This window comes from Neolamprologus brichardi, chromosome 22 (genome assembly GCF_056152115.1).
Source record: "Neolamprologus brichardi isolate AB-2024 chromosome 22, ASM5615211v1, whole genome shotgun sequence".
Taxonomy (NCBI): Eukaryota; Metazoa; Chordata; class Actinopteri; order Cichliformes; family Cichlidae; genus Neolamprologus; species Neolamprologus brichardi.
The window spans coordinates 5,866,843-5,880,049 of NC_142124.1; the positions used below are offsets into that span (position 1 = coordinate 5,866,843).

The following is a 13,207-nucleotide window of genomic DNA, read 5'->3' on the forward strand; positions in this document are numbered from 1 at the left end:
GATCTTGTTTCAGTTTCTCCAACAGTTCAGCAGTGTTGCCAGGCACTGTTATTTCCAAATAAGAAAATCACTGGTATTCTTTATAAAATACATAAACTGTATATCAGGGTAAAACAAGTTGTACTTACAAGGTGAACTTGAGTTTCTGCCTGAAATAAAAAGAACACAAATCATTTCAGGCATTTGTTCTACATTACAATCAAAGTTTCTGTCATATATATTCAAAAATAAAAGTGTCTAATATAAACAATACCAAAGAAATAATATAACTGAACCATGCACTGCTGGTCCTGGTTCATTGATAAACTCAGCTCCTTTGATTCTCTGACCTTTCCTCTTTTTGTAAACAGCAAATCCAACAACAGCAAAAAGGATGAGAAGAACTGGAACAACCACTGCAGCAGTGATGGAGATCATCCTGTCAGAGGGATTCTCTGCTCGGTAAAAACAGACAAACAAGATCAAATCTGCAGATGAAGCAGGTTAGAATAAACATATTTACGAGTAATATTAAAATAAAGTAATATTTAAAATATCCTGGAAGAGTAGTTGTAAAACAGCTAACTGATCATTTGTTCTGTTTTGAGTATTTTGAATCTGATAGTTTTCAGTTTGTTTAGTTAAATGAAGAGTAATTTTGTCACGTCCGGTGTGGCAGACGTGGAGATAGGACCCAAAATGCAGCAGCTCTGGTGCAGATGAGTATTTATTTAACAAAAGAAAATACAAACAGCAATGGCGTGGGTGAAGGTGAAACAGGAAAACCTAAACTGGGTAAAACTAACAAAACAAACCAGAAACAAAGATGCAGGGAGGTCCGGGGAAATACAAACGGGGAGACCGAGGGGAAACAACACAGACAAACCAGCAGCGAGGACGAGGTAACACACACTATAAATACACATGGCAGGAATCAGGGGATGGGAAACAGGAGGGGAACACACCTGGAATACATGACAACTGACGAGGCAGGGGAAACGTAAACAGAACACGCTGGCATAAGACAGAGCCCTTCAAAGTAAAACAGGAAACACATACACGTAATGACACAGACTCAGAGATGCGCACTAAACACAGACCTACTACACTAAGGGGATGCACAAGCAGGGAAGACACCAACCAGAGGGAACACCACTAAACCCTAGAAAATACAAAACCATCAAAAGTAAAAGTACATAACCAAAAACACTGGGTCACTGACCCAGGACCATGACAAATTTGTCACATATTTGATACAAATCTCTTAGTTAAACTGACAGCATATTTTAAAAACATAGAAGCTTGCATTTGGCTGTAAAAATCTTCTAACCAGATATTTAGTCTGGATGGCTTTGCTAAAAAATCTCTGAGTCATTTTTGAACAGGATATATCCTTCAGTGTTCATATTAAATTAATAGTTAGTGTGTGCAATATTGCTAAAATGAGAAACATCTGTCTGAGTGATCCTAAAAAACTAGTTCATAGATTAAATACTTCTCAGCCGGATTACTGTCATTCATTATTATCAATTTCCCCTAAATATTTCCTAAAAACCTTAAAAATGTTACAGTGAGAATATTGACAGAGATGAGAAAGAGAAACAATATTTCTCTCATAACATATATATGCTATACTCTCTATAGTATTTACAAGTAGAATGGGAGGCAGAGCCTTCAGTTTTCAGGCCCCTCTTGTGTGGAACCGGCTCCCAGTTTGGATTCAGGAGACAGACACTATAAAGCTTATAGTTAAGGCTAGATCAGGTGACTTTCTATACCTCCTTTAGTTATGCTGCTATAGGTTCAGATTGTTCCCGGACGTCATGTAATACACTGAGCATTTCCTCTTTACTCTTAACTCCCCATATATCACTGTAACATGTCATCACATTGTTCTCTTCTTTCTACGTTAGTCTGTGATTTATCTGCTTCATGCTCTCTTTTTTCTCTTTTCTCTCTCCCTCACCCTAAACCAGATGCAGTTAGCTTCCCCTCTCTAAGCCTGTTAAAATGTAGTTTTTCTTTCCTACTGTCATCAAGTGTTGCTTATAGACAGTAGTTTGATTGCTGGGGTTTTCTTCTTTTATTCTGATTTGGCGCTGTGTAAATTAACCTGATTTGAAACTTTTGCAAAAATGGGTTTCTTAATAATAATAATAATAATAATAATAATAATAATAATAATAACAGTTTATATTTACAATGAAAGAGAGAAAATGATTGTAATACATAATAATTAAAAAAATTAAGACATTCATTTTCCTCCAGAGACAGCTGATCCTCCTGGGATTAAATATAGGACAAAAAAGTCAAGCATTATATTGGAGACAGCAAACAAAATGTTTCTCTCACCTATGACAGGTATTATTTTTCCACAGTTGGTTCTGATCACTTTTTTATCCAGTTTGGTGATGATGTCATCGCCGTCAGAGAGCTGAAACACACAGTCGTATCTGCTCCAGTCTTCTGTTGTGACTGATGAAACATTCAGATCAACACACATCTGGAAGGTCTCATCATTGTTGGGGAGGATCTCTCCAGGATTCACACCATCATGAATCTCCTCTCCATCTTTCCTCCAGAACATCACGGCTCTTTGAGGGTAGAAACCTGTAGCGTGGCAGCTGACTGGAGAGGAGGACGACTTCTGGAGGAGAGACACTGAAGGAAGAACTGGAGAGAAAGAAAGAGAAGAAAATATCAAAAAGATAAAAAGAAGGGTTTCATTTTTCCAAATCTGACAATGTTAGAGCATCTTGATAACATCTAATAAATAATTGCAGACATTTATTTCACAAAAAAATGACACATTAGAGCATCATCAATCAAAACACTGTCATACATACAAGACAAAAATGTATCTGGGAAAATTAAACAATAAATAGAAAAGAAACACCAGAGTGATTGCTGATGCATGTCGTTTGAAAATTCTACTTGTGCCTGAAAATGTTTCTGATCAAACGTTAAATTGGAAGTGTTGATAAAATCTTACAGATGTACAGCAGATCCAGCCCAGTTTCAGTTACTTTCTAAATCGTTAAATATGAAATCAGCTTAAACTTTTCTGCCATTTTCTTTTAAAAGAGACCTGTATTATTAGAAAATGATGCAACATAAAATAAACACCACAGCATCCATGAAGCTACATCAGGTTATGTGACTGTACCTGTTCTCTGCAGGGAACGTTTCCCACTTTCCAAAGACATCTTCAGCCACTTTGGACAAGTCGTACTGAGGAACTTGACGGTGTTTTTTTTTTCTATTTTCGTCAGTGTCCCATCTCTGTTTGGTAATGACAGCCTCTGGTTTCAGTACGATCCACCTTAATGTCTTCATATCAAATTCAAGAAAGTCTTCTCCGTTGTAAGCATACCGTAAAAAGTTGATCATCTCTTAGACAATAATTCTGATGGCAAAAGAACCAAATGTGACAGGCGAAAAAAAAAAAAAGACAGCCACCATCACCTGAAAATCGAGATCTTGAAAGCAAAACAGAGCTACAAAAACCCTCTTGAAAGCAAATTTGCTGCAAAAAAATTTGGGTCTGCCTGGACTTGTATGAAAACCATAGCAAGGTTTCAAGATCCTCAGAGCAGTAGTCAGATCATTTTAGATGGTTTTAATTCAGACAGAGATTTTGCAAACACTTTAAATATGTTTTATGCTCGTTTTAGTTCTTCTGATTTTAGCGAGGATATTTTGGAACTGAAACAGAAACTGAGAGATACTCAGCACTTTATCATTGAACTCAGCGATGTCAAAAAGGCCTTTCATACAGTTAATGTGAACAAGAGCCAGGGTCCTGATAATATTAGTGGCCGCCTAATTAAATCTTGTGCTGAAGAACTCAGTCCTATATTTCAGGTTATTTTTAATAAATCCTTGCAAACACAACATGTGCCCTCTCTTTGGAAAGAAGCAGTTGTGGTTCCTGTCCCTAAATCTAGTTGTCCAAAAATTCTAAACGACTTCAGACCTGTTGCCCTCACTTCAGTTGTAATTAAAGTCTTTGAAAAAAATCATCAGAAATGTGATTATGAAAGAGATTGAACATCAGCTGGATCCAATGCAGTTTACATATAGGCCCAATAGAGGAGTGGAGGACGCACTTTTGACTTTACTGAATCTGATTCTTAAACATGTAGAGAGTAAAAGGACTTTTGCAAGACTTCTTTTCATTGATTTTTCTTCGGCTTTTAATACAACACAGCCCCATATTTTAATTAAAAGACTTTTAGAACAGTTTGAAATCAGGAAAAACCTGGTGGGCTGGATTTTAGATTTTTGAACTGACAGCTCACAAAGAGTGAGAATAAATGGGGTTCTATCTGACCCAGTGTTCTCCTCCACAGGTTCTCCTCAAGGGTGCGTCTCATCGCCCTTATTATTCATTATCTATACAAACATGTGTCAGAGCAGATATGAAAATAGGGCCATCATTAGATATGCAGATGACTCTGTTATTGTCAGCTTACTGAAAGAGGATGAAACGCACCACGGTCCAGTCATTGATGACTTTGTTCAGTGGTGTGAGGAGTCTTATCTCCAGTTGAACATATCTAAAACAAAAGATATGGTGATTGATTTAGTGAGATGGTCCAGTCGTCTGATCGGTGAGCCTCCCTGTACGCTACAGTGTCAAACCCTGCTCCTCATGTGCTAGTGTTACAGCATGGGAGTGACACTTTTACAGGTGTCTGACTGCCAAAGTTCAGAGCATCTATGCATCCATATTCTGTTGATCATGACTGGGTATTTACAAAATGTTCACAGAAAGAATTGTTAAGTTGGTACCACTCTATACAATAAAATCCATAACATAACCCTCAGACACCAAGTTCAAAGAAAAAGCACAACCATTATTTTCATGTTACTACTTCACAAACCATAAAAACAACACTTATAGGCACACAGATATAAAGTATAATAAAAAAAAATAAAAAAATAAAAACCCTTCAAAGTCAAAATAAAACTGAAAGAAAAAGGTCCCTCTGCAAAATACCAGGGGGTGGGGGGCTTTTGGTGTCTGTGTTTCTCCTAAATCCGCGATTTCTTAGAAATCACATGGTCTTGCAGCCCCTCCTTCACTGGGGAATATATAAAACTGCTGAATCATCTTTGCACATTCTGCCTTCATCACAGAGCTTCCTGACGCTAGCAACACAGGTAAGATGATTTCAGATGTTGAGCTCAGGAAATTAAAAAGGAAAAAAATTCCCACTGAAATTGAAGAAACTGATTCTATTTATTCTTGTAATCATTTAGTAACCCTTCAAACCTAACCTGTCGCTAGCGACAGACAGGTTTTTTGGAACGTTTTTTTTTAACATCTGTAACTTGAACCATTTATTCTAAAAGAAGTATGACGCTTTCTGAAAGCAGACACTTTTTTTTGATGTGATTTGACAAAACTTGGAGGTGGCGCCCTGTCTGGGATAACCGTAATGACCCGAATCTCACAGAAAAGGTACAGAGTTGGTGCTTTGAGGAACCATTGGGACTTATCGATTGTGTCAATGGTCCAGTTTAGGTTGTTGAAAGATTCTCGCAAGAATGTGTATTTTTTTTTAAATCTGCACTTTTTTCATCCTTCAGGTCATATTTTTGTCGTTTTTAATCCAGAGAACAGACTCCACTGACATCTCATACCTGGATCTCAGCAGTCACCATGGCAACGTAAGTACAAGTGCAGCTGAGATTTAAAAAGAAATGAAAGAAACTTCATCTTTTAATGTACAATATGAGCTCACATACACATAATTTGTAAAGAAACACACAGCATGTGATTATTGATTGAAAGATTTTTTTTATTATTATTTCATTATAATCTGAAAAAAGAGATGAAACAAAAAAATACAATCTGCAAACATACACGGTAATCCATATCGAAAATCCATATTTATTTATTTATTTGGTCCACTCAAAACACTGAACAAACAAAGCACTAAATGGTTTACAAGAATCAGTCATTCACACTAACCTCCTACTGCATCCAAATATATTTTCAAAGTTTAGAAAGGATCATCAAACCTTTTAATTTTTTTTTCTTTTTTGTCAAATGATTTGACTGTGACTTTTTATTAAAAGCCATCCTGTCATGTTTCTGACAGTTAACGGACTGCGGTTCATAATGCTCTGTTCATTTTTATTAAATGAATGTCAAAAATATCCCCAGATACAAAGCCAAAAGTAGTAAAATAATAATAAAATAAATGCTTTTGACAGCATTACATTAGTTTTGGACTAATTTACTTCCTTATTTTTATGTATTTATTTATCTACGTATTTATGAATTTGGTTTTGGATTTTTAAACTTGAGTTGTGTAACGAACAGAAATTCATAAAATAGGTAGTATTAAATTCAGTTCTTTGCATTCTTTGGTGGCCGAAAAAGACTGTGCTCAGAGTGGTCAAAATTCAAAAAATGATCTTTATTTTACATTTCCGGAAAAGGAGACCATAGCCTCCAGGGTTCCAGATTCAGCTGAGATCAGCAGCTCAGTCTCTGGGGAGGCCCTGGCCTCTGGGCAGGCCTCTTGAAGCAGAAACAGTTCAGAACTAGACTTTAAGCTCTTTGAGTTAGTGTCAGATGTACTTTACTTTACTCTATTGATTTATATAGCACTCTTCACAGGATAAAAACCACAAAGTGCTTCACAATAATATAAAACAGATAAACAAAAAACAGCACAATTAAACACAATTGAATATACAGCACAACGTTTGGAGTTTATAAGTCCTAGCCCAGACGGAGCAGAACAAAAACTGTCTAAATTTGACACAGGTTCAGGAGCAACCGTAATAGTCTGCAAACTCACAAACTGAAGAACAGAAATCGCAGCCTTTGATACAGAGACAACGAGAGGATGGGGAACAGATGATAACACAGCAGGTATAAATCAGAGCTAACGAGACACAGGAAGCAACGCAGACTAAACTCAAGACACGTAAGCTTAACACAGAGACATCAGACATGGCAACAGGGAGGGAACATAGACATGGGACCAGGGCAGGCACAGAGGCACAGAAAAGGTGCTCAAAATACAAAACAGAAACCAAACCCTAAAAACAAGAAAATCTTAAGAATTAACCTTAAACATAAAATAATAGTAATAAAAACCAAAACCACTGAGTCAACAGACTTCAGTGGAATACAAATATTATCAGGCTGATCTCACCACAATTTGTTCCTCCAGTTCAAATCACGGACAAACAGTATTCCACAGTTGTTTATGTTTTTAAACCAATTTTGCACAGAGAGACATTTTCTGAAAAATGTATTGATAGCATTGTTGAATATTGTTGTTCTTAGTTTTAAAAAAAAACAAACAAAAAAAACAACTATACGTAAAATAATTACACCATAAAGATGTTTTGTTTAGTGGTTTATTTTATTGCAACCTGGAATTTATTGCAGCCTACTTATATTTGAGGTTTGAGGTGTGGAATAAACTGCAATGGAGAGTTTGAAAACAAAATATGGGTGTGTGTGGTGAGAGGATGTGTTTGGAGGGGGGATTTTTCTTGTAAAACAAAAAATTGTTTGGAAACCACTAGGGGTGGGGGAAAAAATCGATACTGTGTAGTATCGTGATATTTTGTTTGCTAATGTATGGATACAGGGACAGCAGAAATCGATATTTTGTTACAAAAAGGTTTTTGTGCTCTGACTTCAGAGCATGTTGATCCTTTTTCTGAGCAAGAATCCTGACATTCCTTCACTGTCCAAATGTGTTTAACTTTTTTATGGCAGCAATAAACATGACAGTTTACTTATTTTAATTTAAGACATGTTTTATTTTTAATTAAGTTTAAAACTTTTTTATTTAATGTAAAATTAGATTTTGTTTTAATTACTTTCAAATTCTTCAGTTGCTGAAGAGGCTGCATAGTTTTCATAAACTGCATAGTTCAGAATAGCTATAATTGTACCAGGTGGTTGATTCAGTTAAGTTGGACTAGACTGTAATACAAACCGTTCAGTTTGTCAACAATAAAACTGAAATGAGAGAAAGACTGAGTGTGAGACTTTGATATCAGATAAAATGAATATTGATAAAGTTTACCTTTATGTACAATCTGAATATCACAAAATATTTTTAAAAAATGCAATAATATCGTATCATGCGTTAAGTATTGTGATAATATCGTATCGTTGAATGTATGGTGATTCCCACCTCTAGGAACCACTGTACTAGACTAACATGAAGCCTTTGATACCATAGAGGAGATCATATTACAGCAGATAATCAGCAGATTACAAAAGTAGGTTGATTATGTGTCTGTATGTTGGAATGTGCATAATTGTCTTCAATGTGTGGCTTGTGTCACAAAATAAACAAAAGTTAACTGATTTGTATTTTTTTGTTCTCAGGACAAGTGGTAGCTCCTTAAAACACAAGGATATCATTACCAATAGTGTTCTGATCCATCCAGGAACTCCTGCTGTCTACCAGCTGAGACCAAAGAAAGAGAAGTTTGGAACTCTGACAAGAATCACTGTTGGGGAAAAAAATCCAGACACGATAAATAAAACCATCTTACTTGTGGGTGAAACAGGAACAGAAAAATCTACTCTGATCAACGCTCTGATCAACTACAGCATGCGAGTGAAGTGGGAGGATGAAGTCTGGTTTCAGATTGTAGAGGAGAAGGAGAAAAGTCAGGCAGAAAGTCAGACAGAAGATGTGATCGTTTACGAGATCTTTGGTTTTGAAGATGAGACTGTGCCCTACTCTCTGACCATCATCGATACTCCTGGATACGGAGACACAAGAGGGATTGAACATGATGTCATTGTTAGTGAAAGATTATTGGATTTATTTCGATCAGATGATGGTGTTCAAGAAGTTCATGCAGTGGGTCTGGTAATGAAGGCGAGTGATAATTGGCTGAGTGACAGACTGGGATACATCTTTAATTCAGTGACGTCTCTGTTTGGAAAAAACTTGGAGAAAAACATCGTAGCACTCATCACACACTCAGATGGTGTAACACCTGAAAATGCTCTTGAAGCTCTTGAAGCTGCAAAAATTAAATGTGCCAAAGATGAGAATGAACCTGTTTACTTCATGTTCAATAACCAACAAAAAAAACAAAGAACAAAGATAAATAAGAAGGGCTTGGAAATGGCATGGAGTGTATCAGAGGAAGGAATGAGTGAATTTTCAAATTTTTTAGTAAATATTACACCACAGAAACTGATGACAACTGTTAAAGTGTTAAATGAACGCATCAGACTGACAGCCTGCATCCAAAACCTGCTAGAGAGGATCGAGTTTATTGAACTGAAACAGACACAAATCACACAGATTAAAGACGAACTGAAGAAACATGAAGAGGAGATGAAGACAAATAAGAACTTCACTATAAAATTTAATGAGACCTACAAAGTTAAAGAAGATATTGAAGTTGGGTGGTGGTGCTTGATTGGTGGCTATGCAGGAGCCGTCACCTGTAGCAAATGTGAGGAGAACTGTCACTATCCTGGATGCACAATTGCCTGGTATCCTGAACACTGTGAGGTGATGGAGAAAAGAGAAAATAGAACATTGCACTGCACTGCTTGTGCCAACAAGTGTCCTGCATCAGATCACGTGAAAGAAAGGAAGATCTATGTGACCAAGACTAGACCTGCTGAGATGACTGAGGACAAAATGAAAAATAAATATGAAGAGAATAAAACAGAAAGTGATAAAAAGTCAAGCCTTCTGGAAAATCTAGAAAAGGAAATGAACCGACTGACAGCAGAGAAGTCACAGTGGCTGGATGAATCCTACCAACATGTTGTCAATTTGCAACAAATCGCCTTGAATGATTTTTCTCTGTCCACTGTTATACACTTGGACGTGCTGATTGAGAAGATGAGGGAGAAAGGAGACACAGAGAAGGTCCAAAAACTGGAGGAGATGAGAAGCAGAGTGGATGAAGGAACCACAGCAGCTCTGCAGTATCTATTTACAGGTATGAAAAAATCTGGAAAAAAATTCTGAAACAAGAAGACAAACAATCAGACAGCGAAGTAGAAATCAACTCAAATCACAAACATTGTCATGACATGACTGTATTTCTGAAAAAGGAAATGCCTGAAGCAGTTTTTCACTTACTTATTTAGTCAATTATCATTTAAACGTATCAGTGACTTTTATTGTTAATTGGCTGCAAGATGATGAGACCAACCATGGATGACAATTTGACAATTTTACTAAATGATGTGATGGGTCCTGTGTTCAGTTAAACATATCCCAAGACAAAATTCTTGGTCATAGAATTTAGAAAACATACACATAGTCATGTTCATTAATGGTCAGACAGTGAACTGTGTTCCATTGTATAAAGATCTTGGAACAATGATTGACTGAAAACTGAACAATGAAGCAAACTGTGATTTTAAATTTAAAAAAAGGACACCAAAATTTTTCATGTTTAAGGAAACATTCTCATTTCCATACTGACAAATTCATGATGATTTTATTTTACTGTGCTTTTTACCATGGTGTCATGATTTGGGTATTTATATATAAAGAACAGAAGCTTGCTCAATCAAACCATTAAATGGCCCAGCAGGCTGATTGGTAAGTCACACCTTGAACCATTATTCCTGTACACCAGGTAGTTAGAGCAGTTGATGATTTAAGCCTTTCTATAGTAGCTTTTAGTTTCTTCCTTGTAGATGTTGGTGTGGGGTATCTAAGTTTGAAAACAGCTCTTTTGCAACAGAATCAGCCTGGGCGCAAATACGTCCCACATGATGCTCTGTGGCTTCTCTGTTAATACTTTTTACCTTCATTATGCTTGTCTGGCTTATTTTATGTTATCTTAAAGAATGTTCATTGAGAATAGATGACTTACTGCAGACCAAATCAACCAACAGTTATAAAGAAATCAACAAGGTTTGCATATAATCTCTTGAATCTTGGGACAAAAATAAGAATTTTATTTTGTTACTGTGTTTAATGCATGGCTATACTTTTTAAGCAGTTCTAGAAACAAGTTTTATTCTTTTATTTGTAGATTAAAAATTAGTAAAAGCCAGCATATTATTCAGAATTTAAAGTGCAGTGAAACCCCGACTTATGAAATTAATTCGTTTTCGAGGGTCTTTCGTAAGTTGAAAATTTTCGTAAGTCGAAGCACCCATCGTGCCTTTTGAGTGAACGATAGGCTATAGGCTAATTGCTAACTGCAACAACAGTACGTCGTTCAAGTGGAACAGCGGAGCACAAGTATGAAAGCCAAGGGGGTTGTCGCATGATTCGGAAGGCATTGTGGGCATTGTAGGCATTCTGGGCTCAGCCAATCAGAGCCAGCGGATTTCGTTAAGCGGGCATTTTGCTGTAACACGGGCAGAAATATTGCTGTTGCCTTCTTAACTTGAATTTTTTGTTAAATGGGGTATTCATAAGTCGGGGTTCCACTATATGAAGCTAATAATCTGCTGTATTCATGGAATTTGTTATTGTGTGAAGATAACGTTTTTGAGTTGCTTGGTGATATTGTGAATTTATTGAACTTTTAAACAAAAAAAAAGGGAAAAAAAAGAAATATCACATTTACTTTTATATGCTGAGTACCTCTGTACACAAATATTTTCATTTGATTTAATTTCTACTTTCATGACAGTGTCGGGATGAGAAAATTATTTTACTGTTACTATTCATGACCATTATTATTATTGTTGCATTACTTATCATTTATCATCATTTGATTAGAGCATTTATTGAAACTGTTGATGTTACATTAAAGTCTGTATTTCAGGTATGAGCTGAATTACATAATAATCTTTCATTGCAGGTGCAGCTGTAATCATGTTATACACATATTGCATTTTTGTGCTAATTAAAGAGTTGAAGCTCAGTTGATAATGGTCGGAAGCTTCGGTCAGCGTGAGTTTGATCGATCAATTGGAATACCTACTGGGCTAATGAAGGATTGCCTACATGCTTACAATTCACCACATATTATGCAAGGGTATAATAAAGGCCTGTGTGCCCTCATGTTGCATTGAAGTCTGCCTGGCAACACATGACTCAAACAGAGTCAGGCAGTATGCTTCTGAAATGTCTTTGTTTGTTGAGTAAGGTCATGCACTGAGGTCAGGACACACACAGGGTGCCTGCACACACACATATAGTATTTAGATAATTACTGGTTTGCTCGCAACTGCAAGGTGTACCTGCATACGTGACAGTTTGGTTCTACAGATAAGTGAAATGAAATAACAGGACGCATCTGGCAATAGTGAAGGAACAAAGGAAGGAAATGCTCTTTTTTAGAATATGTCCTAGGATCTCTGGAAACTTACTGGAACTTATGCTTGTTGATTATCTGCTTGTGACGCACTATTTTAGTATATATATGACACCCAATGTATTGTTCGAGGAAGATCAATGCTGTGAGAGATCGTGCTCGGCTTCCCATATATATATGTGTTTTAATAAAATCATTGTTTGACCCACTATGGACCTCCAGTCGTATGTCTCCACCTCAAATTCCGAATCAGGACAACAGTTACAATTGATCAGTGTCCTCAGTTGGTCATCATGCAGAGCAGAGCTGGAGCTGCTGTGCTTTAAATGCATTGTGGATGCCCCGTGATTTTACAGCAGTGTGTGACAACAGCTCCCCTTCCTCCCTGATGTCACAAACTAAACACAAAGTCACTCTGTGTTCTCCAAAAATACACGTGTTTCTGTCACGTTGTTCTAATGTTGTTCTAATGTTGTCAGTGTGAGCTTTATTCTGCTGCTCTTTTCATGGTGACTCAGTGTCCCTAAAGTGGATGTGGGACAATAACATGTTACTGACATGATCCAGAAATACTCCAACAGAGGTTGGATACACAGAGGTTGTTAGAGACACTGACCTCAGACACAGTGTAAAAATCTTCAGTCTTTGAATCTTCAGTGTTTGTGAAGATTCCAGTCCTGAAATCTGATCTTCTTTCATCTGATTGACACCTTGGATTCTTCACGTATGTTCATGCTCTGAATGACCGCTTCAAATTTTTCTGATGACTGAGGCTGATTGGAAACATTTGGATCCTTTCATGTTGGACTTGATTTGTTGAAATTCTCTATATTCTGTTCTTCCAAGTGAAATCATCTCTTGCTTGATGTACTTTTCTATCAATTGTCAATAAAATCTCTGCTTCATTCAGTCAGTTTGCTCAGAGTGTCTTCATTGGATCTTCAGCTGATTTTTACTAATCATCAGTGTGCTATGCACT

The 13,207-nt window shown here is 36.7% G+C and overlaps 2 pseudogenes; one reads left to right on the top strand and one right to left on the bottom strand.

Moving 5' to 3' along the window:
• Nucleotides 1-124: 124 nt before the first annotated feature.
• On the bottom strand, nt 125-3,369 carry LOC148096655 (major histocompatibility complex class I-related protein 1-like; annotated as a pseudogene).
• Nucleotides 3,370-5,109: 1,740 nt separating this feature from the next.
• Nucleotides 5,110-10,652, top strand: LOC148096656 (uncharacterized; annotated as a pseudogene).
• Nucleotides 10,653-13,207: the final 2,555 nt, after the last annotated feature.